Source organism: Schistocerca serialis, chromosome 6 (assembly GCF_023864345.2).
Source record: "Schistocerca serialis cubense isolate TAMUIC-IGC-003099 chromosome 6, iqSchSeri2.2, whole genome shotgun sequence".
Lineage (NCBI taxonomy): Eukaryota > Metazoa > Arthropoda > Insecta > Orthoptera > Acrididae > Schistocerca > Schistocerca serialis.
Genome location: NC_064643.1, coordinates 497,196,150 through 497,223,118, shown reverse-complemented (window position 1 = coordinate 497,223,118; position 26,969 = coordinate 497,196,150).

Genomic DNA, 26,969 nt, shown 5'->3' with positions numbered 1-26,969 from the left:
AAAAGCAAGGGTTGTAACATTAACAGTGCCACGGCAATTCCACTGTTACATGCAGAGCAGACAGCTAACAGATGGAAAGAGTACGTTGAAGGCCTCTGTGAGGGGAAAGATTTGTCTAATGTGGTAGAAGAAGAAAAGTGATAGGGGATCCAGTATTAGAATCAAAATTTAGGAGAGCTTTGGAGGACTTTTTTTTTAAGAAGGTATAGACAGCATTCCATCAGAATGGAGTGGCAACAAAACTGCTATTCACGTCAGAGCGTAGCGTATATGAGTCTGGCCACATACCATCTGACTTTCGGAAAAATATCATCCACACAAGTCCGCAAATTGCAAGAGCTGAGAAGAATTATCCCTCAATCAGCATAATAGCTCATGCCTCCAAGTTGCTTACTAGAACAATACATAGAAGAATGGAGAAGAAAATTTAAGATATGTCAGGTGACGATCAGTTTCGCTTTAGGACAGGTAAAGGCGTCAGTGAGGCAGTTCTCACGTTGATGTTGATAATGAAAGCAAGACTAAAGAAAAATCAAGATACTTTCATTGAATTTGTCGCCCTGGAAAAAGCGTTCGACAGTGTAGAATGGTGCAAGATTTAAACCTGAGAAAAATAGGGGTAAGCTCTACAGAGAGATGGGTAATACGCAATATGTACAAGAGCCAAGAGGAAATAATAAGAGTGGACGACCAAGAACGAAGTGCTCGGATTAAAAAGAGTGTAAGACAGGGATGTAGTATTTCGCCCCTACTCTTCAATCTGTACATCGAGGAAGCTATGATGGAAATAAAAGAGAGGTTCAGGAGTGGAATTAAAATACAAGGTGAAAGGATATCAATGATATGATTCGCTGATGAAATTGCTACCCGGAGTGAAAGTGAAGAAGGATTGCATGATCTGCTGAATGGAATGAACAGTCTATTGAGTACAGAATGTAGATTGAGAGTAAATCGAAGAAAATAATTAGAAGTATCGGAAATGAGAGCAGCGAGATATTTAACATCAAGATTGATGGTCACGAAGTAGCTGAAGAATTCTGCTACCTAGACAGCAAAGTAACCAGTGACGGACGGAGCAAGGAGGACATCAAATGCCCACTAGCACTGGCAAAAAGTGCATTACTGGCCAAGAGAAGTCTACAAGTATCAAAAATTTGCCTTAGTTTGAGGAAGAAATTTCTGAGGACGTCAGTTTGGAGCACAGCCATGTATGATAGTGAAACATGGACTGTAGGAAAACCGGAACAGAAGAGAATCAAAGCATTTGGGATGTGGTGCTACAGACAAATGTTGGAAATTAAGTAGACTGACAAGGTAACTAATGAGAAGGTTCTGCGCAGAATTGGAGCGAAAAGAAATACGTGGAAAACACTGACAAAGACAAGGGACAGGGTGAAAGGACATGCATTCAGACATCAGGGAATGACTCCCATGGCGTTAGAGCTGCAGCATTCCCGCCGTGCCAGCACGGTTTCACAGGCTACAAGTTTGTCCACCTTGCTAAGTGTTGTGTTGTCTGCATGGTGGGGTATTGAAGCCAAAATACATGGACGATACAATATCGATAAGAGCTACTGTTCTATCGAGGAGCTAATAGGTGTAGAAATGCCTTCTGAGGGAAGCTTAAGAACTTTTCACCCAAGTAGCAGGCAGCATGCGTCGTGTTTTCTGACGTCGACGATGTCGTCTAGATCTTGAGGCGGCCTGTCACGTGACCCTACTGATTCACAAACGAAACTAACAGAATTACATGTACCATTTGTTGCAATGTATAAGCTTGTATATTCGTGTTACTCGAACCTTAATTATTATAGATCCTATGTCTGGGAAAATTTCGCGAAATAATTTCTCTCTGACATTCAGTCACTTGCAGAGGAAGTCGATGAGATTTAGGATACTATCGTTACTGATACTATAAACAGGAAGTTAATGTAGTATGATGAATATGTTGTCACATTTGTGAACTGCTACTAGCAAATACCACCAAAAATCGCATATGAATCACTGTCACCGAGCTGATCAATTTTGAGGTACAGCAAACAGTGTATGCAACTAGAATTACAAGTTCCTGCATCACATGCTCGTGTTTCCTACAATTTGAGCGAATATAATGTTCACTTCTTTATTTAGCATTTGACTGGTTCTGGTCGAGGCAATGACCTGTTACACAAGAGGTTGGAAAAATTTATATCGTTTATGAAGAGATTACCGAGTAAATAACGCTGTGCTGCCTAGATTCGTTAAGAACGATACATGTATCGCTTCATAAACTTGCTGAATCTCCATATCAAGGCAATAAGCGACACTCGTGAACTGCATGTCTCTGTTATTCCAAGTTCTAGATCGTTATCAAGAAAGGGATTTTCTTGTGCAGATACAGGGTGTTAGGGGTGTATGTGCGAATTCTGTGACCATTGGTTCCGTAATACGTACGCACTTTAGTGTGTTAGTTGTTTTGTCTCCCCGTCTGTCTTATCGAAAGCACATAAAATAATTTGCTACCTGATGTTTTCTTCAAAATCGTATCCGCACCACTGCATGAACTACACCTGTTAATATCGACCGACTGTTTTGCGTAAATACTGATGTAACGTTGTTCAGTACACGTCCTCAGTCACCAGTACAAATATCTGTACTTAACACCTCTAACACCTTGCATATGGATTTAGTGGAGAGACCCTACTAAACTGCGCTATCCGATATATTTATGTTCTCCAGTTAACTTACAGGCAATGCCGTAACGAAAGCGGAATATTAGAACACGATGTGGGTTTGGCAGGAGTTGAATATATCTAATTCACAGGAATACGTGAGGCCTTACGTGGCCACAGATGTAGGCCTCCTTGCAGATGTATTCGAACAGTTCCAGAGCGTGTACCTGGCAACACACAGTCTAGATTCTGCCTACTACTACACCGTGCCTCTGTTATCATGGGAGCCTTTAACCGATGTCGTCATATTGTTGTTCTATGAGTGCAGGATTCCTGGGAGGCTTTGGCAATGTCTTCACAGACACGCCAAGGCAAGCAACTCATGAATGGCTGAATTGTTCAGCAACGCTATTGATTCAAGTTACGTCCTCCAATTGGAGAGTAACAATTTATATGGCTTCGTCGTGCAGTAGTTTCTACCTACTAGAAGATTTAGTTGGCTAGCTCATGCTGATATGACGGAATGGATTTTTCGCTGTGACTAGGAGTAAGACTTGACGCATCCTTATTCTTTGTACGAAGGGTAAAGTGATTAGCGCTGTGTCCAGAGCATCAAGTTGCACGATATGGGTCCGTCCTCAAGCTGATAACAACGCTGACGGACAAAAAGAGATGTATTATACAGTGTAGAAACCTCTGGCAATGTCTGCGTTTGCCTGAGGAGCTGATAAGAGTTCTAACGTGACTGTATCTGCTATAAATTCTGAAGTCTAGTAACAGAGGCCATAAGTAGATTATTTATACAGTTGGTTGGAAGTGAAGAATGTAAGAACTAGAATTGACAGTTTCAGTAGTAATATAACAACTGGGATTCTCACATTTTTCACAGAAAACAGATGAGCTACCAGCAAGGATGTTAAGTAGTCAGCTATGTTAAACAGCTAACCAAAGTCGCTGGTTAATGGAACGCACAGGTTTAAACACAAGTAAAAGATTATCTGTGTCATGTGAATTTTAAAAACATCATTATAAGTTAATGAACAACGCGATTTTTGGCAAGACAATGGAAAATATTCGGAAACATAGGGGTATTGAATCGGTCAACCATTGGGATGGCTGGGAGGGTGCGAGACAGTTAATCGTCAAACGAAACTTTGAACTGACTACCGTTTTCCGTCAAGAGTTTTTGGTTTTGGAGATGATGAAGGCTGTAGTACAGTTATTAAAACCTTTTTCTGTTGGTACGAATGTGCTGGGCCTATCAAAACTTCATATGTACTGTTTTCATTATAAGTTTGTGAAAACACACTTTGAAGACACGAAGTTGCTTTGTATCATGAAGTCAGCTTCTTTTACTGCGTGAAAGACAGATCCATAAGGGATGAAAATATGCCATCCCAAAGCATCTGACACACCTGGATATGAAACCGATAACCTACACACTAAACAGTCGTCAAACAATAAGATTATCGGATTGATGTAAGATGAGACGAATAGGTAGCAGATTGTGTAGTTTGTAGGTTTCCGATCAAAAATATAGGCATACCATATGGAATTGGATGCCACCTCAAGGCGCGCTAAATGTGTGCGAAGTGCTACTGGAGGTACTCTTCAATTGACGGTTGCCTTACGTGGACACAGATGTAGGCCTCCTTGCAGATGTATTCGAACAGTTTCAGAGCGTGTACCTGGCAGCACACAGTCTAGATTCTGCCTACTACTACACCGTGCCTCTGTTATCGCGGTACAGATGATGCTCCACATGTCACATGTCACGCTAATTTTCAGTCTAAGGAATCTGTGCTTCATATTATCGTCCAGCCGAAAATTGGTGTGTCCATCCTGACGATAAGCGGGTCATTTGCGATGGTGGCGTGAAAACCTTGCTGTATTCACATTAATTCACAACTAAGTGCCAGAGTTTGAAGCACTCATAACAGACATAACACTAGATACAGAAAGCTGTTTATTTTTTTATTTAATTGTGCTCATTGGATGTACTTCTGTCAAAATATTTCAATCGTTGTTCAATGAATATTTTTGTTTAGTGTGCCTTGGAGGTTAATAATCATAAGGTGTATGGTGACGACATAAATTACGTTATCTGCACTGGCAGTTAATATTGATTCATATTAGAATTTTATTTCCTTCGATTGCTAAATCAATTATGATTGAGTTTCTGATAAAATATTTTAATTGTTTGTAACTGTATGTCTTATTGGTGTGTTTCAAATACCAGTTCTGCCAGCCATTTACGTCTTGGTTGGAGTGATAAGGAACTGGAAACGTCCCACAGGTCACAATAGTTCTGTTTCAGAACAAGATCACTTATGCCTTCCATTTGTCCTCAATCCTCAGCAATCCCGAGGCCCGTACCATAGCTGTTATCGACGTGGCGTTGGTCGAACTAAGTCAAGCTCTGACATACAGCCCAGGTTTCACTCTGAAGACGTTGTATGGTCGAATCTCTCGTCTGATTCCAAATGTCGTTAATGCATGTATAAAATTTGAAATTTTAAGTTTATAAAAAAAGAAAATTTTTCAGTCTAACCTAATCTCAGTCACAGAAACTCAACGCTCTACTACCTAATCATGTTGCCCTGGTACACATTTGTATTCTCGTTTGTGCACTATTAAGCAATTGCATTGTTAAAGTATATCCGACAGAACAGAAGCGTTGTTAGTACAAAAATAGACAATTAAGGAAACTGAAGATCATTTGTAAATGGGAAGATAGTGGGATAAAATCATAGGCCTAATACCCACTCGACAAGTCTTGTATTTTAAACTGACTGGACTTAAGAAAAGTTTCATTGTACACTATTATCAGTGTAGAAATGTATGCATAGTCTTTGTGGAATTACCCTGAGCTGAGATCCATGGACTGCATCAACCAGAGGAGGAACGTAGGGTAACCCCAACTCTACTTTTCAGCGTTACTAAGTAAAATAATAACACTGCCGCAGCTGTCGCGAATAGGCCACGTACTCCAGTAGATGCAGAATGAGCCAAAACAGTGTTGCATCAGGTGCAGCAATACCACCAGTGAACCAGCATGTTACAACATTATGGGCTAGGAGCCAGTGCACAGTAGCAACAACACAGCAGAAATGTGGGCTGGCCACTGCAACATCAGGTCAGATGCCACACCTACGGGCTGCCAACTTATTTTGGTGTATGTGGTTAAAAGCGGTGCCTTGGCCCAACAAGTAGACACTGGACCTGTACAAATACCTTTTATTTTTAGCCAAAGGTATCACAGTCTGGCAGCACCAACCGTGAGGGGAAGACTATGCCAGGCGTGGGGCGACATGGTTTTTCAAAACTGCTCCTTGACATTTGGGCTCCGTCACTGACATACAGACTTCTAGCACTAAGTCAATTTGTGGGGACTGGGAGCCTTCCAGTTGGTGGGCCACCTCTGATCTCAGTTCAGTGGGACATCTGCCTTACAGTGACTGGGGTCTCTCCAAGAATGATGATGGGATTCCATGTCTGCACACGCCCCTTGTCCTGAACTGCCGTGGCTTGATGGAATGGTGGACGTGCTGCCGCAGTGTTGTAGCCCATCCGCCAACCGGCTGTCTGTCTGTTGCCTCAGCACCATCGACTTCACGCTGTCAGCAGGTTTCGCTACTAATTTGGTTTCAAATACCACCATACAGTCAGTTACCAACCAAACAGTTACACAATGGCTGAACGGCGGTAGCGTGCTGTGAAATCTTGTTTAGTGTGCACCTGGTGGAATTCAGTTCGCTCTCTGGCACTGTTGGGACTGTGAAACTCCATTAAAACACACACTGATACCTCTGCTGTTCAATTCGTTTTTGGCGATACCTTCCTGCTTCTATCGGAGTTTTTCATTCAATAGTAAGAACGTCCTGTACGTGAACCATCACTTCTCCTTCAACACGTAAAGCCTTACATCTCAGAATTCCGCCCATCACCTGCACCTTGTCATATAGACTCGAATATTTTCGTCCATAAGGATCAACGTGCTTGTTCCCATGTGATGTTACGGATGGTTGCTGTTAGGGTGGATTTACAAACCCCAAACGCTGGCCCAAATCCAGTCTTGGCACGCAATGAACACTCATCGAAGGTTGTAAAAACAGTAAACCCACTCTCTCACTCTGTATGTCTGGAGTAGGTTACAGCTGCTTACCTGTTACCGGGTGACGTACACCATTGCCACACGCCTATACCGGAAGCCACGAGCGCTGCCGCGACGGTGCCAACACCTGAAGATCATTGTCCGCAGCCAGACGCAGCAGCAATGCCACAGGTGCAGTACTGAGGCCGGTGCACAAGGACACGGAGCTTCCTCTACTGCAGTGAGGGAAATGGGGGAAGGTGACAGCTGCTGTACAGCGGTGAACGTAATCAGAAGACTAAAGACAATCGCTGAATGAGACCAATATGGGGTATTCTTGCGTCTGTTCATCTTTATCAAGTTCTCTTTCTTTCCTTCCAAGCAGCAGTCGCAAATTCAATTGTTCATGTGTCGTATGTTCATGAAGAAGTGCAAAATATACCGCAATTATTCGCCTGCACCAACATAGATAGTGCTCCCACACTGTGCGCCACTTCTCAGTGCAACAGGATCTCCATTCTGAAGTTGTAGACGTATTTGACTGAAATTTTGATGGATTCACAGGTTTGATATTCAACACTATTTATGTCGTATATGATTTACAGACAGGTGTGAGACAACGAAGCGAAGATTCGAGAGCATTGAATGTCCTAGAAAACCTTTCATGTCACTTTGTGGAAGCCTTCGGTAATTACATAATTAACTTCTCTTAAGGAAACCAAAACACGGACAAGACAGACCTCAAACAGCTGCTGATACGATGGGAACAGAAATTACGTGTAATTCTGTGGAAATCAGGAAGATGGACATGTTGCCATCTTTAGTCCTAGTGATCTCTTTTTTTTTGTCATCAGTCTACTGACTGGTTTGATGCGGCCCGCCACGAACTCCGTTCCTGTGCTAACCTCTTCATCTCAGAGTAGCACTTGCAACCTACGTCCTCAATTATTTGCTTGACGTATTCCAATCTCTGTCTTCCTCTACAGTTTTTGCCCTCTACAGCTCCCTCTAGTACCATTGAAGTCATTCCCTCATGTCTTAGCAGATGTCCTATCATCCTGTCCCTTCTCCTTATCAGTGTTTTCCACATATTCCTCTCCGATTCTGCATAGAACCTCCTCATTCCTTACCTTATCAGTCCACCTAATTTTCAACATTCGTCTATAGCACCACATCTCAAATGCTTCGATTCTTTTCTGTTCCGGTTTTCCCACAGTCCATATTTCACTACCATACAATGCTGTACTCCAGACGTACATCCTCAGAAATTTCTTCCTCAAATTGAGGCCGGTATTTGATATTAGTAGACTTCTCTTGGCCAGAAATGCCTTTTTTGCCATAGCGAGTCTGCTTTTGATGTCCTCCTTGCTCCGTCCGTCATTGGTTATTTTACTGCCTAGGTAGCAGAATTCCTTAACTTCATTAACTTCGTGACCATCAATCCTGATGTTAAGTTTCTCGCTGTTCTCATTTCTACTACTTCTCATTACCTTCGTCTTTCTCCGATTTACTCTCAAACCATACTGTGTACTCATTAGACTGTTCATTCCGTTCAGCATATCATTTAATTCTTCTTCACTTTCACTCAGGATAGCAATGTCATCAGCGAATCGTATCATTGATATCCTTTCACCTTGTATTTTAATTCCACTCCAGAACCTTTCTTTTATTTCCATCATTGCTTCCTCGATGTACAGATTGAAGAGTAGGGGCGAAAGGCTACAGCCTTGTCTTACACCCTTCTTAATACGAGCACTTCGTTCTTGATCGTCCACTCTTATTATTCCCTCTTGGTTGTTGTACATATTGTGTATGACACGTTTCTCCCTATAGCTTACCCCTACTTTTTTCAGAATCTCGAACAGCTTGCACCATTTTATATTGTCGAACGCTTTTTCCAGGTCGACAAATCCTATGAAAGTGTCTTGATTTTTCTTCAGCCTTGCTCCCATTATTAGCCGTAACGTCAGAATTGCCTCTCTCGTCCCTTTACTCTTCCTAAAGCCAAACTGATAATCACCTAGCGCATTCTCAATTTTCTTTTCCATTCTTCTGTATATTATTCTTGTAAGCAGCTTAGATGCATGAGCTGTTAAGCTGATTGTGCGATAATTCTCGCACCTCTCAGCTCTTGCCGTCTTCGGAATTGTGTGGATGATGCTTTTCCGAACGTCAGATGGTATATCGCCAGACTCATATGTTCTACGCACCAACTTGAATAGTCGTTTTGTTGCCACTTCCCCCAATGATTTTAGAAATTCTGATGGAATGTTATCTATCCCTTCTGCCTTATTTGACCGTAAGTCCTCCAAAGCTCTTTTAAATTCCTATTCTAATACTGGATCCCCTATCTCCTCTAAATCGACTCCTGTTTCTTCTTCTATCACATCAGACAGATCTTCACCCTCATAGAGGCTTTCGATGTATTCTTTCCACCTATCTGCTCTCTCCTCTGCATTTAACAGTGGAATTCCCGTTGCACTCTTAATGTTACCACCGTTGCTTTTAATGTCACCAAAGGTTGTTTTGACTTTCCTGTATGCTGAGTCTGTTCTTCCGACAATCATATCTATTTCGATGTCTTCACATTTTTCCTGCAGCCATTTCGTCTTAGCTTCCCTGCACTTCTTATTTATTTCATTCCTCAACAACTTGTATTTCTGTATTCCTGATTTTCCCGGAACATGTTTGTACTTCCTCCTTTCATCAATCAACCGAAGTATTTCTTCTGTTAGCCATGGTTTCTTCGCAGCTACCTTCTTTGTACCTATGTTTTCCTTCCCAGCTTCTGTGATGGCCCTTTTTAGAGACGTCCATTCCTCTTCAACTGTACTGCCTACTGCGCTATTCCTTATTGCTGTATCTATAGCGTTAGAGAACTTCAAACGTATCTCGTCATTCCTTAGTACTTCCGTATCCCACTTCTTTGTGTATTGATTCTTCCTGACTGACGTCTTGAACTTCAGCCTACTCTTCACCACTACTATACAGTACTGTGATCTGAGTCTATATCTGCTCCTGGGTACGCCTTACAGTCCAGTATCTGATTTTGGAATCTCTGTCTAACCATGATGTAATCTAATTGAAATCTTCCCGTATCTCCGGGCCTTTTCCAAGTATACCTCCTCCTCTTGTGATTCTTGAACAGGGTATTCACTATTACTAGCTGAAACTTGTTACAGAACTCAATTAGTCTTTCTCCTCTTTCATTCCTTGTCCCAAGCCCATATTCTCCTGTAACCTTTTCTTCTACTCCTTCCCCTACAACTGCATTCCAGTCGCCCATGACTATTAGATTTTCGTCCCCATTTACATACTGCATTACCCTTTCAATATCCTCATACACTTTCTCTATCTGTTCATCTTCAGCTTGCGACGTCGGCATGTATACCTGAACTGTCGTTGTCGGTGTTGGTCTGCTGTCGATTCTGATTAGAACAACCCGGTCACTGAACTGTTCACAGTAACACACCCTCTGCTCTACCTTCCTATCCATAACGAATCCTACACCTGTTATACCATTTTCTGCTGCTGTTGATATTACCCGATACTCATCTGACCAGAAATCCTTGTCTTCCTTCCACTTCGCTTCACTGACCCCTACTATATCTAGATTGAGCCTTTGCATTTCCCTTTTCAGATTTTCTAGCTTCCCTACCACGTTCAAGCTTCTGACATTCCACGCCCCGACTTGTAGAACGTTATCCTTTCGTTGATTATTCAACCTTTTTCTCATGGTAACCTCCCCCTTGGCAGTCCCCTCCCGGAGATCCGAATGGGGGAGTATTCCGGAATCTTTTGGCAATGGAGAGATCATCATGACACTTCTTCAATTACAGGCCACATGTCCTGTGGATACACGTTACGTGTCTTTAATGCAGTGGTTTCCATTGCCTTCTGCATCCTCATGTCGTTGATCATTGCTGATTCTTCCGTTTTTAGGGGCAATTTCCCACCCCTAGGACAAGAGAGTGCCCTGAACCTCTATCCGCTCCTCCGCCCTCTTTAACAAGGCCGTTGGCAGAATGAGGCTGACTTCTTATGCCGGAAGTCTTCGGCCGCCAATGCTGATTATTTATCAAAATTTAGGCAGTGGCGGGGATCGAACGCGGGGCAGAAGACGTTTTGATCATGAATCAAAGACGCTACCCTTAGACCACGGGTACAAAACTAGTGATCTCAACAACGCATTAACAGGATATTGTGTATTCAAGTAGCACTCCAACCAGAAAGGGTAATACTAGTGACTTAGAATGGTGATAATTACTATTTTCGATCGACTGTCATGAAAACATAAGGAATTCGTAATTTTCACACTCTCGCTTAATTTTCGACCACTGTAACATGTCAAGATACCAACGCATGAATGGAGTAGTGATGGCGCAACGGAGCCATCTGTGTTTTATCTGGAACAACTGAAGACCTAAGTGGCGCTAGCGTCTGCCAGGCAGAGCCATCAGCAGTCGTTATCAGTATGTTAAATTATAGGTTTCCAGAAATAGATGTTATACAATTATTCACAAAAATAATTGTTTCATGTTTTAGGAAATTCAATTTGAAGTTGGTTGTACAAATGTTAACGTTGTAATTCTGTTTATAAGTTGTTTTTCGAATCAGAGAAAGAAGGTCGTTTAAAGCATGTTTGGTTTTTGCAACTGGATAGTGAAAAGGTTCAATGATTTCTAGAGTTGGACCACCTCAACTAGCGAATCGGGAGATTACGCCACATAGGCTACTTTCAGGGTGCAATCAACGTTTTTCGAAGAACCCCATCCACGTCGCCGTCTACCTCTGCCGGCCGGCCGGAGTGGCCGTGCGGTTCTAGGCGCTACAGTCTGGAGCCGAGTGACCGCTACGGTCGTAGGTTCGAATCCTGCCTCGGGCATGGATGTGTGTGTTGTCCTTAGGTTAGTTAGGCTTAATTAGTTCGAAGTTCTAGGCGACTGATGACCTCAGAAGTTGAGTCGCATAGTGCTCAGAGCCATTTGAACCAATCTACCACTGCCGTCTCCTGTCTATTGCTGCTGTCTCCCAAGCACCCAAGTGGCGACCTCCTCCTCCTCCTCCTCCAAAAAATTCCCACCGACCCCTCTTCCTTCTGATCTCCCCATGGACACCACCACTCCTCCTGTATCCCCAGCCCCTGCCCTGTATACTTTCATCCTTGCCAGCCCCAATGATCCTAAATTCCTAGATGCCTGCTCTTTCACCCTCAAAATCTGTAAGTGCATCCCCAGTGCCCCCATTACCCAATTTATCTCTCACAGATGCTCTGTCCTCATCAAATCCCCTTCACCCTCTTTCCACACTGATCTTCTGACCTTTGGCTCACATGCATCCCTCACCCCCTTTCTTACCTCCTCCTCATCAGCCTCAACCCCTCATTGTTTGCCTACCCTCACCATTGTGATCATAAAACTCAGCCCTGTGGTTGTGGAGGTGGAGGTGTTGGCAGAACATAATGCCCACCCCTCTCTGGAATTCAATTTGAAATTGATTGTACAAATGTTAACCATATTTACAACAACTCTGGCCCCACTTTCCTCCTGCATGTATTTACCGAGTCTGTGTCCTCCATCGATCACCTCCTCACTCAGGGAGTGCTGATTTTCAACCATCGCCACCCCATCAATCCTACTGCTGCCAACAATGTCTTCTCTACAACGACCACCTCACATGAAACTGCAAATATCCCACCCCCCAATCTGTCCCCATTGTAAAGCCTTCCCTTCCGCAAATAGTGTCCTAACCTCACCTCTCCTCCTTCCTGTGACAACTGTAATGAACTCCACCACATGTACTCCTCCAAATGCTAAGCCAAACCCCCTCCCACCAACTCTGAGCTCACCAACCCCATCAACCAGCCCATCCACACCAACAAATCCCTCTGCCCTCTCTCTATGGCTGAAGACATGATCTAGTTCCTGACCATCATCCTGTAGAACATCCACCACTTCAACGCCCCCACACCTTCCAGCAGATTTCTCTTACCACCCTCTTCACCTTCCATCTGAAAACCTGTACCACATACTTCCACAAGCAGGCCCACTTTACTTCCACCCACCTATACACCCTCATTTAAGCCCTTCTCTCCTCCTTATTCCACTCTCCTCCCTCTTTCCCCCTCCTAACAACAACAGTATTGTCTCCTATACCTAAACATTCGCTCCCTCCCTGCCAACAAACACCTCTTCATGCATACACTGTAACAGCAGCAGGTCGACTCCTTCATCCTTAATGAACCTACTTACAACCTTACCACGTTTTTTGCACCTCTCCCTATCTCCTTCACTGCACTGATACCCCTTATCCTCACACAAGGTGTGGTCACTATTGGCCACCTCAAGCATATCCCTGTCTGGCCACAACCCTTCCACAATGATCTGACTGCACACCTTCTCCTCAGCATCTTTTTTCCCTCCCTCACCATCACCCGTGCCACTGTCTCTGGCTGTACTGCAGCTCCTCTCCCCTACAACTTCATTTCCCATGTTGACTGTACCTTCTCCACCTATGTGATTGCTGCTGATCTCTACATAGACAGCTGTGATCCTGCAACCCTTCATTGGTGGCATCAGTTCCTTGCCACCCTCCATGGTGACTTTGTTCCTTTCCCATAGCAAACCTCTCCTGAAACTAACTCCATCCCAGATTTCATCCTCACATCCCCCCACCTCCTTGGTTTTATCACTGTGCATGTCCTTGATCCCATTGGTAGTGACCATCTCCTCTGCCCATGGCCCCCCTCCTGCCCCCTGCTCTGCTGTCCCTCCAAAGTCCATACACAACTACCACCATGCTGACTGGGATGCCTAGCAGGAATCCAGTGTCTCACAGGTCGAAAGCCACTCCATTACCTTTCGCCATCGTAAAGATGTCACCTATGCCCTTTCCTTCCTCCAGAAGAGCATCACTGATGCTGTGGAGCCCCACATTCCTACCAAGCTCATCCACCCTCACTGCCCTATGCTTCCTCCACAGGCCATCCATCTTCTCCGTGAATCCTGCAGGCTATACCACACCTTCCTCTGCATCGGGATACATTCTTCCACTACTGGCAATTATAACAACACACCCGAAACCTCCTCACAGCAAAGAAACGTTGGGACTGGCGCCAGACATGTACACCCTTCAACTCCACCCTTCCTGTCAACCCCTCCAAGTACTGGTATGCTTTCCACCACCTTACTGGTAGCCATCTTGCCCCACATTACCCTCTTCTCCATGATGACGTCCCCTTCCTTGACAACCTCAGTAAGGATATCCATTTTGCTTCCCACCTCTCCAAGGTCTTCTCTATTCTTGACGATCACCATTTTGATTACGCCCTCTTCCCCACAGTCCATGAACACACTGATACCTCTGTTCCGCTGCTTGCTCCCAGTTTCCTGTACTTGATTCAGTTACCCCCTTCAGACATAAAAACTCCCATTACTGCACATGACCTCAAACTCATCCTCTGCTCTAAACACAACGCTGCCCCTGGTCATCATGGTGTAACCGACACCATCTCAAAGAATCCCTCCACTGTCCTTCCTGGCTGCCCTTGCTACCCTGTACAATGTACTCCTCTTCACCAGCTTTTAACCTGACCTTTGGAAGGCTTCCCATGTCCTGCTATTCCCTAAACACAACAAATATCCCACTGACACCTCTTCTGACTGTCCCATCTGCCTCACCTCCATGTTCAGTAAGGTCTTCGAGTCCATCCTTTCCCGCCATATTCATCACCAACTTAACCAGCATCACCACCTTCCCCTTACCCAGTGTGGCTTCCAGCCCTCCTCCTCAGCTGACGACCAACTGCTTAACCTTACCTACTTTCTCTACCTCCAACTTAACTTCTGTCACTCTGCTAGCTTTGTTTCCCTCGACTTCCAGAACTGTGTCTGGCACCCTGAGCTCCTCTTTGAACACCAGATCTATGCTCTCCCAATGAATTTCGTCCATCTCGTTGCTTCCTTCCTCTCCCATCGTCCCTCCTATGTCACTATCCACAATACCAACTTTCTGCCCCACTGCCTGAGTGCCTGAAGACTCCATCCCTTCCCCTCTTCTCTATCTCCTGTATACTGCTGATATGCCCTACCTCCCCCACCTGTTCACCTTCTCCAATTTGCTGATTACGCCACCTTCCTGGCCCTTTATCCTACCGTTCATCAGTCCCAAAGTACCCATCAAACCCACCTAGACCAGTTCACTGCCTGGTGCAACGAGCAGCTCCTTCGCATCAACCCTCCCAAGACCCAGGCAATTATCATAGGTCGTACCACCCACTCCTTCCAGCTCCACGATTTTTACCCCACCACTTACGGTCATCCTATTCACCTCACCCCTACCCTGAAATACCTTGGCTTCACCCTCGACCGTCACACTTGGACTCCCCATCTCCTTATGATCCAACACAAAACTCACAACAGACTCCACCTCCTGAAACTCCTGTCTGATTGGATATTGGGACTGATCCTTCCACCATCCTTCACACCCACATCACTTTGATCCATCCCATCCTTTGGTATGCCAGCATTACTTGGATTACCACCCCTCCCAGGTTCTACAAATCCCTCGAAATCCGCAATCGCCATGCACTCTGCCTCATCTTCGATATCCGCCTTAAGTCCCCCACTCAAATCCTTTACAGCCTCAGCCCCTTCCCCTATCTTCTTCTTTTCCTCAAACACATCTGTACCATGTACATCGTCTGCTGACTTGATCCACCCCATGGTGTCTTCTATCCATCTCCACACCCTCCACCTCCTTTCCCAATGCAGCTTCCAGCGCCTATCCCTCCCAGATGATGAGCTTCGCCCTGATCTTTGCACTCCTACCAACTCTAACCCCACCTCCCCCCTCCTACACCTCAATGCTCCCTTTCCCCTCCCCTTGCCTTCCTCTGAGCTGTTTTCCTCCCTCCTTTCCCATGTCCCCCATCTGTGTCTCTGTGCTCCTCCTGCCTTGCCTTCCCTCTTCATCCCCCAACCTGGCCATCTCCTGCCTCACCTCTTGGTGTACCCCCCTGCCCCCCTTTTCCCTTTCCTCACACCCCCTCCAGCCCTCTCTCACTGCACCATCCTCCCCTCTTTTTCCCTCTTCTCAGGCCTCCAGTGCTTTGGCAGCTCCTTACCAGCAGTTTTTATTTTTTGTGTGTGCTCCATACCATCCAGTTGTTTTTTAAGTGTCTCTCGCTCTGTGTGTGTTTTATAGTGTGACCGACTTTTAACTTGTGTGTATGTGCCTCCAGTGTATTTTAAGTCCCTCACAAATCGCCAGCTGTGTTATTTGAACTTGATGTCGACTTTTTTTAACTGTCCGCCAATTACCGACCCCATGTTAGTGTGTATTTTAACTTCCATTGTTTCCATTTACTGTGTTCTTATATTCCCCTTTTTCCGCCCTTCTTTATGAATAAGTTCTCATTTTTATTTTTTGCACTGCCACTCGGCTGAAGAGTGGCGGATAATGCCACTGCCAGCCCTCCCCTGCCCATGCGGGGCTGGGACATGAAATTACAATAAAGGAAAAAAGTTCATAGTACAGTTGTAGTAGTGAAAGTATATTAAATTTCCATAGCGTACGAGCGACGTAAAAGAGACGGAAGACATGCAGAGAATGGAACGTGAAATGCGTTTACCAGTTATCGTGAACGTTCAATAAGTGGCTAACTGGGAATTGGAAGTCATTGTTCTGCTCGAAAGTAAGTGGGTATGATTTGACAAAGCGAGAATCTGACCAAGAAGAGCCATACAGTCCATGGAATAACTGATTAAAGATCGCTTGCAGTTTTGGAATTAAATAAATACGTTTGGTATGCAAAGACGAATCACTTGTAATGCACTGCGTTGCTTACACAATTCGTTTTCCGTGTACTAAAATTTGTACGTATAAGAGTTTGTGACCTCTCTCTCTCTCTCTCTCTCTCTCTCTCTCTCTCTCTCTAGTGATCAGACTACGATAATTTACCTGCCATAAAGTAACTGGTTTTATTTTCAGCTTACCTGTATATTTTAAATGGTTTTATTTCTAATCATAGTTAAAGAAAGCAAAACTGTTGTGAGAGTGTAGATTGTGTCGAGAGTTGAACGTGCTTCGTTGGGAGTACAGTTACTGTAACACTCGTTTCCAATTAATGTGTGAAGATTGAGCTAGTAAAGAAGGATGGAGAACCTATCAGCAGCTAAAGGACTCGGGTGAAATATATAGCAGACTTCATGTTTAGAGACAGTGCTGCTATTTAACAGTGTTTGTAGTACAAACATTCGTTTTAGAGACTTCTACCAAAATGAATTGTAATACAATCATTAATAGAAAACAACATGACAACTATGACTGAGAAATGCATGTGTGTAGATGATTAGGTATACTGACGAGGTATATCGTCAGAAGTTTGTTGACCAGTAGAAGTGTGAATGATGTATGTTAGAAGCCAGTATAAAACTGGGGTACTTACTCATTCGCTCATCATACTGCAACACTAAAAGTTATCGTTCCAAGTGGTGCAGTGTGTACTTTTCTTTCAGTGTTTGCTATTAAGACACAATTTCTATTACAGGATTATCTGGTCATAATGCACCTTAGGAATTCGACCAAGCCCAGAATTTCAACATCCATTTGGGTACTGCGGTCAATTACTTTCATCTGTACTTTTATATGTAAAATGGTTCTGGCTTCGGCTAACAAGCACTTTCTCCTGAATTTCGAGTGAATTCTACACACAGATCAAAAGTTGCACAAAGAATAACACTTAGGTGGCTATTGACAGCTATTTATTTCTTTATTTAATGTTAACTACTACTGTTACTAACCAAGCACAGCTAAGTTGTAAAAAATGGGGTGATTGGCGTTTACACCACAAAGTAATTATTATTGTGGATAGACACGTTTACGCAGTCCCCCACCCACGGGCAATGCTTCTTATTATTATTGTCAGTCCAAATTGCACACAGCTCGTTCCTACATGGAATGGTACCAAAATGGGGGCAGTCTAAAGAACACTGTCAAAAAAATTTGAAAAACGGGCCTGTAGTCTGTACAGTGACGCTTCCACATGATTTCGGTAGAAATCCTGGAATAATTATGCGCGCAGCCTACATGTTCGGGAACGGTCAGTGACCTGCACGGCCGGAAGCGGTCATTTGTAGGCCACCGGGACGGAGTTTTCCGCGGATTAGCGGCCAGGGCGCACGCAGCGCTAAATCAGCCACCGCCGCTCCCCTGCGATTACTGCGGCCAGAAATGTGTGTTCGTGCGCCGGGGAACGCCCTGCGCACAGCGTTCCCACACTCGGCCGTGTCCCAGTATTGCTCTACACTCTCCTAATACAATGCTCGCAGGCAACACTACAACACCAGGAAGGATAGCAAATAACAAAATTATATTGATTACACAGACGACGGGCTGGTCAATAAGTAATGCAGCACTTTTCTTTCTCGGCCAGTTTCAGTTGAAAAATACGGAATTTGCTGTGAGATATAGTGGAATATTCCCGATTCAGCTGCTTTAGTTTCGCGAAGTACCGATAGGTGGCAGCACTATACGCAGCCATCAAAATGGCGTCTGCAACGGACGTGCGTACTGGAATACGAAATACAAAATGAAGAACGGGTATATCTAAAGAAATTTAAGATTTTCATTTTTTTTTCATCAGTCAAAGGGAATATCTAACGAAATTTAAAATTTTCGTTTCTTTTTTTTCCGTTAACCAATTGCTGGAGTGCAGCTCTATGTACTGCACAGAAGAGTCACATATACGCAATGGAACATGATTTCGCTCGCTGTTGACTATGTTGAAATATGTAGATTGCACATACCTAGTAGAGTTGTTCCCTTTCTGGAAAGAAGGGAATGTAGATGTTTTTTGTGGTAGGCATGAATGCTATGAATTTATGAAATGGAGCAGTGCGTCTAGACGTTTTTCCATCCAAGTGGTGAACTCGGATGATACTCTAGCGTTCAAGAAAAAAGTGTGTCTGTCAGATGAAACGGCGGAAGGAGGTATTCCCAAGAAATATAAAATTGATTTTCCAGCTGTCCAAGTTGAAGCATATTGAATGTGAATCAGATATGAAACGGATGATTGTTCCTGATGAGCATATTGATGGACTGTACGAAGGATATTCGGAAAGTACGGAACGATCGGTAGCGAAATGGAAACCACAGTGAAAATCCAATGAAGTTTTGCACAGTTTTTTTGATAACGTCTCTAGTACGACCATCGGTTGCGTTACGTTGTTCTTTTTAGTTCTGAGAACACATGGAGCACATAAAGATACCTAGAACAATAGTGCATCCCGCCAAGTGCGAGGCCCTGGTGAGAAATTTCGGCTGAAGCTATGCAGCCAACATTACATAACTGTCATGCGTTTTCTTCTTCAAGACAATTCACAGCCGCATTCTGTAGGGACAATGAAGATGGTCCTGCATCGCTTTCAATTGGAAATGTTTGATTACCCACAATAGAGCCCGTTATTGTCTCCCTCTGAGTTTCATCTCTGCTCACATGAACCTCTGGTTATGAAGATTACATTTTGGCACAACATTTTGGCACAACGAGCTGTAGGCCAGTGTAGAGAATTGGCGGTGAGCACTGGCAGCTGCCTTCTATAACGAGGGTATTGGAAAGTTAGTACAACGCTACGACAAACGTCTAAGTCGGATCGGAGACTATGGAGATAAGTAGCTGGATGTTTTAGCTAACTGTTGCAAATAAAACAGTTTTGATTTTCACTGTGGTTTCCATTTCGCGACTTATCGTTCCTTACTTGCCAAATAGCCCCCGCAGTAGAAAAAGTTTCTGGTAGCTTAATGTTTATTTCATTACCGTTTTTAAAATTACTATGATCGTAAAAGTGTTACTTCGCGGAAAAAAGCAGTACGTATAACGAACAGTAACTGCCTGATATATCACATGTCGGAGTAGCTTTCCTTTCAGTTTTATGACAAAACACGATTGCGAAGCTGTAGAAAAGTTTTATAGACAACGTTTGTGTTTCAGACTACGAAGTTTTTGTGCCTATTGAACGTTTTCACATTTGTTGCATCCGTCCTACTTCCGTGAATGCGTGATTACATTTGTAGGTGATCTGGGAGTGCACAAGTTCTGTACTTTAGTATACAGAAGTGTCACCTTCGGTAGCGGTAACGGCTCTAACCTGGTGCGACAGAGCCATCTCTTACGTCTTTCTGTTAACATCGACCTTGGTGAGTTCTTCAGACGTACCGCCTGGCCTGAGGTGACGTATAATGTTCCTCAGCAGAAAAAAGTAACTCTATACGAACAGGCCTTGTGAACGCTCGATGGTGTCGACCGACTGCCTAGTCGTCCTCAGCCTATAGGCTAGGATGTAGATATGGAGGGGTACGTGTTCCGCACACAGTTTACGTAACCGGAGCCGCCCCTCAGTTAGCCACTAGACGTCAGCAGCGTGTATAGAGTTACTTAAGTCTTATACACGTAAAGTGAGTTAATTTCATTACGACAGTAACTACTAAATTAAGAAAAATTCTTGTGTAAAATATATGTTCTACATTGTCACTTAGAGTACACTAATTGTACAGTTTTAGAACATGTTTTTTCCTCGCGTATCATCTCATTTCTGGAAACCCAGAATCTACTCTGTAGGAATCACCACGGATTCCGGAAACAGCGATCGTGTGAGACGCAACTCGCTCTATTTGTTCATGAGACCCAGAAAATATTAGATACAGGCTCCCAGGCAGATGCCATTTTCCTTGACTTCCGGAAGGCGTTCGATACAGTTCCGCACTGTCGCCTGATAAACAATGTAAGAGCCTACGGAATATCAGACCAGCTGCGTGGCTAGATTGAAGAGATCTTAGCAAACAGAACACAGCATGTTGATCTCAATGGAGAGACGTCTACAGACGTTAAAGTAACCTCTGAAGTGCCACACGGGAGTGTTATGGGACCATTGCTTTTCACAATATATATAAATGACCTAGTAGATAGTGTCGGAAGTTCCATGCGGCTTTTCGTGGATGATGCTGTAGTATACAGAGAAGTTGTAGCATTAGAAAATTGCAGCGAAATGCAGGAAGATCTGCAGCGGATAGGCACTTGGTGCAGGGAGTGGCAACTGACCCTTAACAGAGACAAATGTAATGTATTGCGAATACATAGAAAGAAGGATCCTTTATTGTATAATTATATAATAGTGGAACAAACACTGGTAGCAGTTACTTCTGTAAAACATCTGGGAGATTGCGTGCGGAACGATTTGAATTGGAATGATCATATAAAATTAATTGTTGGTAAGGCGGGTGCCAGGTTGAGATTCATTGGGAGAGTCCTTACAAAATGTAGTCCATCAGCAAAGGAGGTGGCTTACAAAACACTCGTTCGAACTATACTTGAGTATTGCCCATCAGTCTGGGATCCGTACCAGGTCGGGATGACAGAGGAGATAGAGAAGATCCAAAGAAGAGCAGCGCGTTTCGTCACAGGGTTATTTGGTAAGCGTGATAGCGTTACGGAGATGTTTAGCAAACTCAAGTGGCAGACTCTGTAAGACAGGCGCTCTGCATCGCGGTGTAGCTTGCTGTCCAGGTTTCGAGAGGGTGCGTTTCTGGATGAGGTATCGAATATATTGCTTCCCCCTACTTATACCTCCCGAGGAGATCACGAATGTAAAATTAGAGAGATTCGAGCGCGCACGGAGCCTTTCCGGCAGTTGTTCTTCCCGCGAACCATGCGCGACTGGAACAGGAAAGGGAGGTAATGACAGTGGCACGTAAAGTGCCTTCCGCCACACACCGTTGGGTGGCTTGTGAAGTATAAATGTAGATGTAGATGTACACTAATTTTGCTACAAAGTTCGTCCTAACACACAGATCCAGAAATCAAAACACTAAAATAAGCACAGCTTGTACTAACACTTTCACACTTGCTTCATACAGTCTCTTTCTAGAGATCAAGATGTCACCTCACCATACGTTACTGAAAGAACAGCGTGCCTAATCAGTTAATAACCAGTCTGTAAAATACACGCCGTGTTTAATGGTTTTGAATGCTCTCTCAAATACCACGCAGCTCATCAAGTTTAATACTCTGAAAGTTCACAGTTACGACTGCACAGCACGCCACGCACAATCATCACGAAACTATTCGAGCTGCAGGTTACATTACCTCATATCACAAGACCTGACCACAGACTGCTCATAACTATCTCACGAAAGTCCTCTCCCGGTACCAAAGCGAGCGAAAGATCTCTTTTCTAGTTGGTCAAACAACACATTATTCAATCAGTTTCTTGTTTCAATACACTGTACCCAGTACACTCCCTCTTTCGATAAGACCCAATTCTGAAATCAACTTGTACGATAATATAAGTTAATACATTCCAAGGAACCAATGAAATCAACTTAACCCCGTTTTTATCGTCTGAAATAGTGGAAGCTGGCTATTTTAACATTTTTATATTCCCCCAAATATACAGGAAGTTCATTTTAACTGAAGACATTGAAATACGTCGGAAACTACACGCCGTACCAAAAAGTTACAATTTCAATTTGTTTGTCTCGGAGGAGGCACCCAATGATATCACAAACAACGCGCCACCCCGCCCAGTGCGTGGTTGGCGGGTTGGCGAGTGGACAACTTGGAAATCTTCAATGGGAGCCCCCGTTTTTTATTGCAGATTACGATTCCACGGCAAAATTTATACACGTTTTGTCTGAAGCATTTCCTTCGTTTCGCCACAGATGACACTGTAACCGTAGAAATAGGAATGGCTACACAATCGTAATTTACGCCATGCGACTCAATGGCCCTGGGATATCGAGTGGCTGAAAAGTGGTTCAAATGACTGTGAGCACTATGGGACTTAACATCTGAGGTCATCAGTCCCCTAGAACTTACAACTAATTAAACCTAACTAACCTAAGGACATCACACACACCCATGCACGAGGCAGGATTCGAACCTGCAACCGTAGCGGTCGCGCGGTTCCAGACTGAAGCGCCTAGGACCGCGCGGCCACACTGGCTGGCTATCGAGTGGCATGTGGGACTCCACTTCCATGCTGCGAGGGTGGGACATGCCTGTATTTCGTGTCTTTTAACGGGAAACCCCATTCGCAACGTTGTATTCCTCTGACATAGCCAACAGGGGAACACTCGACGCCCCAATGTGGCTACATTTGCAGTTAGAGTAAATGTTCAAACATAGTACCGTCAACGTCAGTGCACTTGGCGATCCGCTTTTCAAATAACAGTACGCAGGACAGAAGCATGTCTTTGGGAATGTCAGCTGAGGCGTTTCTGATGCTGTCGACCATGTTTTTACGGCCTACTGGCACTTGCGGGCAAGCCTTATCTTTTAAACATCCCCACTGGAAGAAATCCGACGACGTCAAATCCGGCAACCTAGCAGACCAACAAATACGGGCACCTCTGCCAATCCACCGACCAGCGTAAACACTGTGTAATACTGCCCGTGATTCAGTTGCGTTATGCGCTGGGTAACCCTCATGTTGAAACGACATACGTTGTCGAACGTCCAGAGCAACATCCAGCAGTAGTACCGGTAGTTTCTGTTCCAAAAACGTTCGATATTTGCGTCCATTAAACGTGCAGTCGATAAAAGAAGGACCAATGGGTTTGTTCCCCACGATGCCCCACTATACGTTAACCGACCAAGGACGTTAACTGTCAACTTGCCGTAATCAGTGGGGATTGTCTCCACTCCAGTAATACATGTTATGCCGGTTATCGCTACCATTGTTTGCGAAAGTTGACTCATCAGAAAATAATACCTCGGGTTGTCTGCGCTTGTTGACATGCCCATTCATGAAGCACTAGCCGGTTATGGAAATCGCGCCATAAAGTTCTTGTGCAGTGACACGTGGTGTGGATGGCACTTATGACGATGCAGTACTGTGACAATACTACATACGGGCATACCGGAATCGCGGTGCAATTGTCGAGCGCTTATCTACTGGTTGTGGTGTACTGCCGCAAGGACAGCTATTTCATTAGCTTCTCCTGTTACACGTTTGCTTCGTTTCCTTTTGACGGTCTGTACGCTGCCAGCAGATATTAAGTCGTTCACAACTTTGTAAAAGAACGATCGTGAGCTAGCTTTCTCTGGAAGACGCTCGGCGTATAAGGCAACAGCAACCTCTACATTTCTCCTACATTCTCCGTAAATAATTTTTTTTTCTTCTGAGGTTGCAACATTAATCTTCCATTTCCATGTCTGTTCTATAAGTGATAGGTAGTAGTGCTTCGTAATCATCGATAGCTGACACATACGATATTATCGGTAGTAATTATGGTAACTATCGCTATATCAATTTATCGATCATTTTGTGCAGGTATTTCAAATAAAAATTAACTTTTTTAAGAACTTCTTATTGTTTAAAATACAACAGTATAAGATATGCAAATTTTGTTTTATAAAAAGTAAGGTGTTTAATAACTGAACTTAGTATGTTGTTTAAAATGCAATATAACAAGATATGCAAGTTTTGATTTATAAAAAGTAAGGTACTTAAATTCTTCTCCTATAGTCTGTTGTATATTTCATTGATTATTTCCCCTACCTTGGAGACAATTGTCTGCAGGGACTGAAATCGCTGGACAGCACAAATAGTTAGTGGCCGTTACACTCAACATTCTATTAGATGTTGGCCAATATTCTAATACACAAGCCTGCTTGTCTATTACAGGTTTCTCGAAATACTGACATAGGCCAGTTGTGGAATCAGTGACTCTTGTAACGATATCGATGTTACGCTTTTGCTGACTAGGCACAAAAGTATATCATCTGATTTCAAACTGGTCGACGTATAAGGAGACGTTTCGCACTGCTCATGAATGCTTCTATACCACAATTATTCTTTGTGTTGATGAGATGATAGCAGTTTACTCTTTCTGAAGTCATTGTAGAGCATTGTCTGCCTCTTTAAACGTCCTGAAACAAAGTTTTTAAACCTAGGATCTAATGATGGTGCATGCCTATTAACAATCCAAGTGTTAAATGGTTTCAGTCTTTCATTGACTGATTTAACCGAGGGATCCGGAACACTTCATGCTTCATTAATTGTTAATCTGCTTTCCAAGTCTGACAACTTTGCAGAAATACGTCGTATAAGAGGTGTAATTAAGGAAGCAGTGAGGTACGCCGCACCTGAGTTTGTTGTTGTTGCTACTTCAGAAGGTTCAAGAAGACCTATTATCTCTCGTAGAGCTAAGTAATTTTCTGCTGTGGGAGAAGGCGGTGCTTTTGAACTTTCATTGATCGCAATCGCAAGCTCCCTTCGTACTTCCAAAATTCTTTTGAGCCTGTAGCATGAGTTGTTCCATCGAGGTAGCACCTCTTGTATCAATTTCCGTTCTCTTTTGTTTGCTCTTTTCTGAGCATTGAGCTGTTTGTCACTGGCTAGTGTAGAGTTGTGAAAGAAGTCACAGTAGCCTTCGTTTTCAATAAAAATTCGAAAAATTCATCTAAGGGGGTTGCCCAGAAAGTAATGCATAGCATTTTTTCTTCAACAATTCTTTATTGAATATAATGAGAATTACACACACGAAAGAATGGTGATTCATCTACACACCCTATTTTCCCACGTAATCTCCATCCAGTTCTATGGATTTTCTGCCCCGCGAAACAAGGGCGTGTATGCCCTGTTGGTACGAAAGCTTGTCCTGGTGGCGGAGCCAGTGTTTCACTATGTAAATCACCTCCTCATCGTCCTCAAAATGCCTTCCGCGAACAGCATCCTTTAACGGCCCAAACAAGTGAAATCCGAGGGGGCTACGTCAGGTGTATCAGGTGTGACAGCCGTGGATGGCCTCCGCGACCGCTGCAAATCTTGGGGTTCCACCGAACGGCCTTTTGATGACCTCACCCTCCGTGCCCAGTGACTAACTGCGATTCTGCCGAGAGCAGATTCCCATAGACTTTGCACAATCGTTTGTGAATATTCCCCAGAGTTTCTTTCTCTGCAGTGAGAAATTCAGTGACAGCAGGTTACTTGTTACATACGTACATCACCTACAGACGCCAGTTTGAAACAGTCCTTCAGCTACGCTATCTGTTGGAAGTGATGGAAACGTGGCACACTCACTCAGAAGACTTCAAATAATACCTACGTAACGTTTCGCATTCGTAGCATTGTTTCCGGCCGAGAAAAAAAAATGCGGTGCATTACTTTCTGGACAACCCTCGTAGTTCTAAACAATCGTGTACTGAAGCAGAGGCACACAGTAGTCAGTCACAATAACATTAGTTTTTATTACGCTTGCAAAACTAGATTTTGGCTGTAAACAGACAGTTTAAGTGCATTTCAGTGTATTTTCCAAAAGACTCGCTGCAGTTTACATTACCATCACCATTGATGGTGGCGTGAACTGCCGCTTCAGAGAAGCGGCAACAGTGCTTGCACATCGAGGAGCAGTTCAGTCTAGATTTGCGACACTGCTGTGCATCCTGTTTTCGCATGTGCAGGATACCATCTTCAGAAGTATATATGGTGCCGAATCTTTCTTCATCATGACGGGAAACAAACCTGAATCGTTTTTCTTCCAGCCCCAGTGGCATGGAACAGTTTTCTCCCACAGCAAAGATTGCACTTGATGGTAGGATTTTAATGAGTGTCACCTTGCTGCGTCCGATGTTGGCGGTAGCCTTCCATGTTTGAAAGATTTTCTCGGGCAGACTTTAGAAAAAGCTCGTACCGGAGCTCGTCCAGTCACGCCGTTGGTGTTCCAAAACAGTGCTAAAATCACCTGTTCTCCTGCCTGTGATATTAAATTTTGAGAGACGGAGGGTTTAACAAATTCAGCGGCTTGCACTTTCAAGTGTGGCTGTTGCTCCATAAGGCTTAGTAACTTCCCTCTTCCTCGGCCAAAAAGAAGAGGATGTGGTATCACATCCTGTGAAGACGTGGTTGAAAAGGGCAAATGCTAATTTCCCTCTTCCCAGTTAATGGAAGTTCAAGCTGTTGCTGTTGCTTCCTCGACTCGTTAGGAGAACAAGCACGCCAATATCCTCGCTTACGATTGCCACAGTGTCGGACTCAGCAACTTTGGAAATAGCCGTTCTCACAACTAATAAATCCGCGTCTTCTTCTGTCTGTAGCGCTTAAATACTTCTATCCTCAAATTTCCTCATGAGCGTCAAAATCAATTGGCTCTTGTTGCTCTTATTTGCGAGAAACTTCTCCTGTGCGACTGCAGCATTTGTATCTTCATCATAAATGGTATCTGAT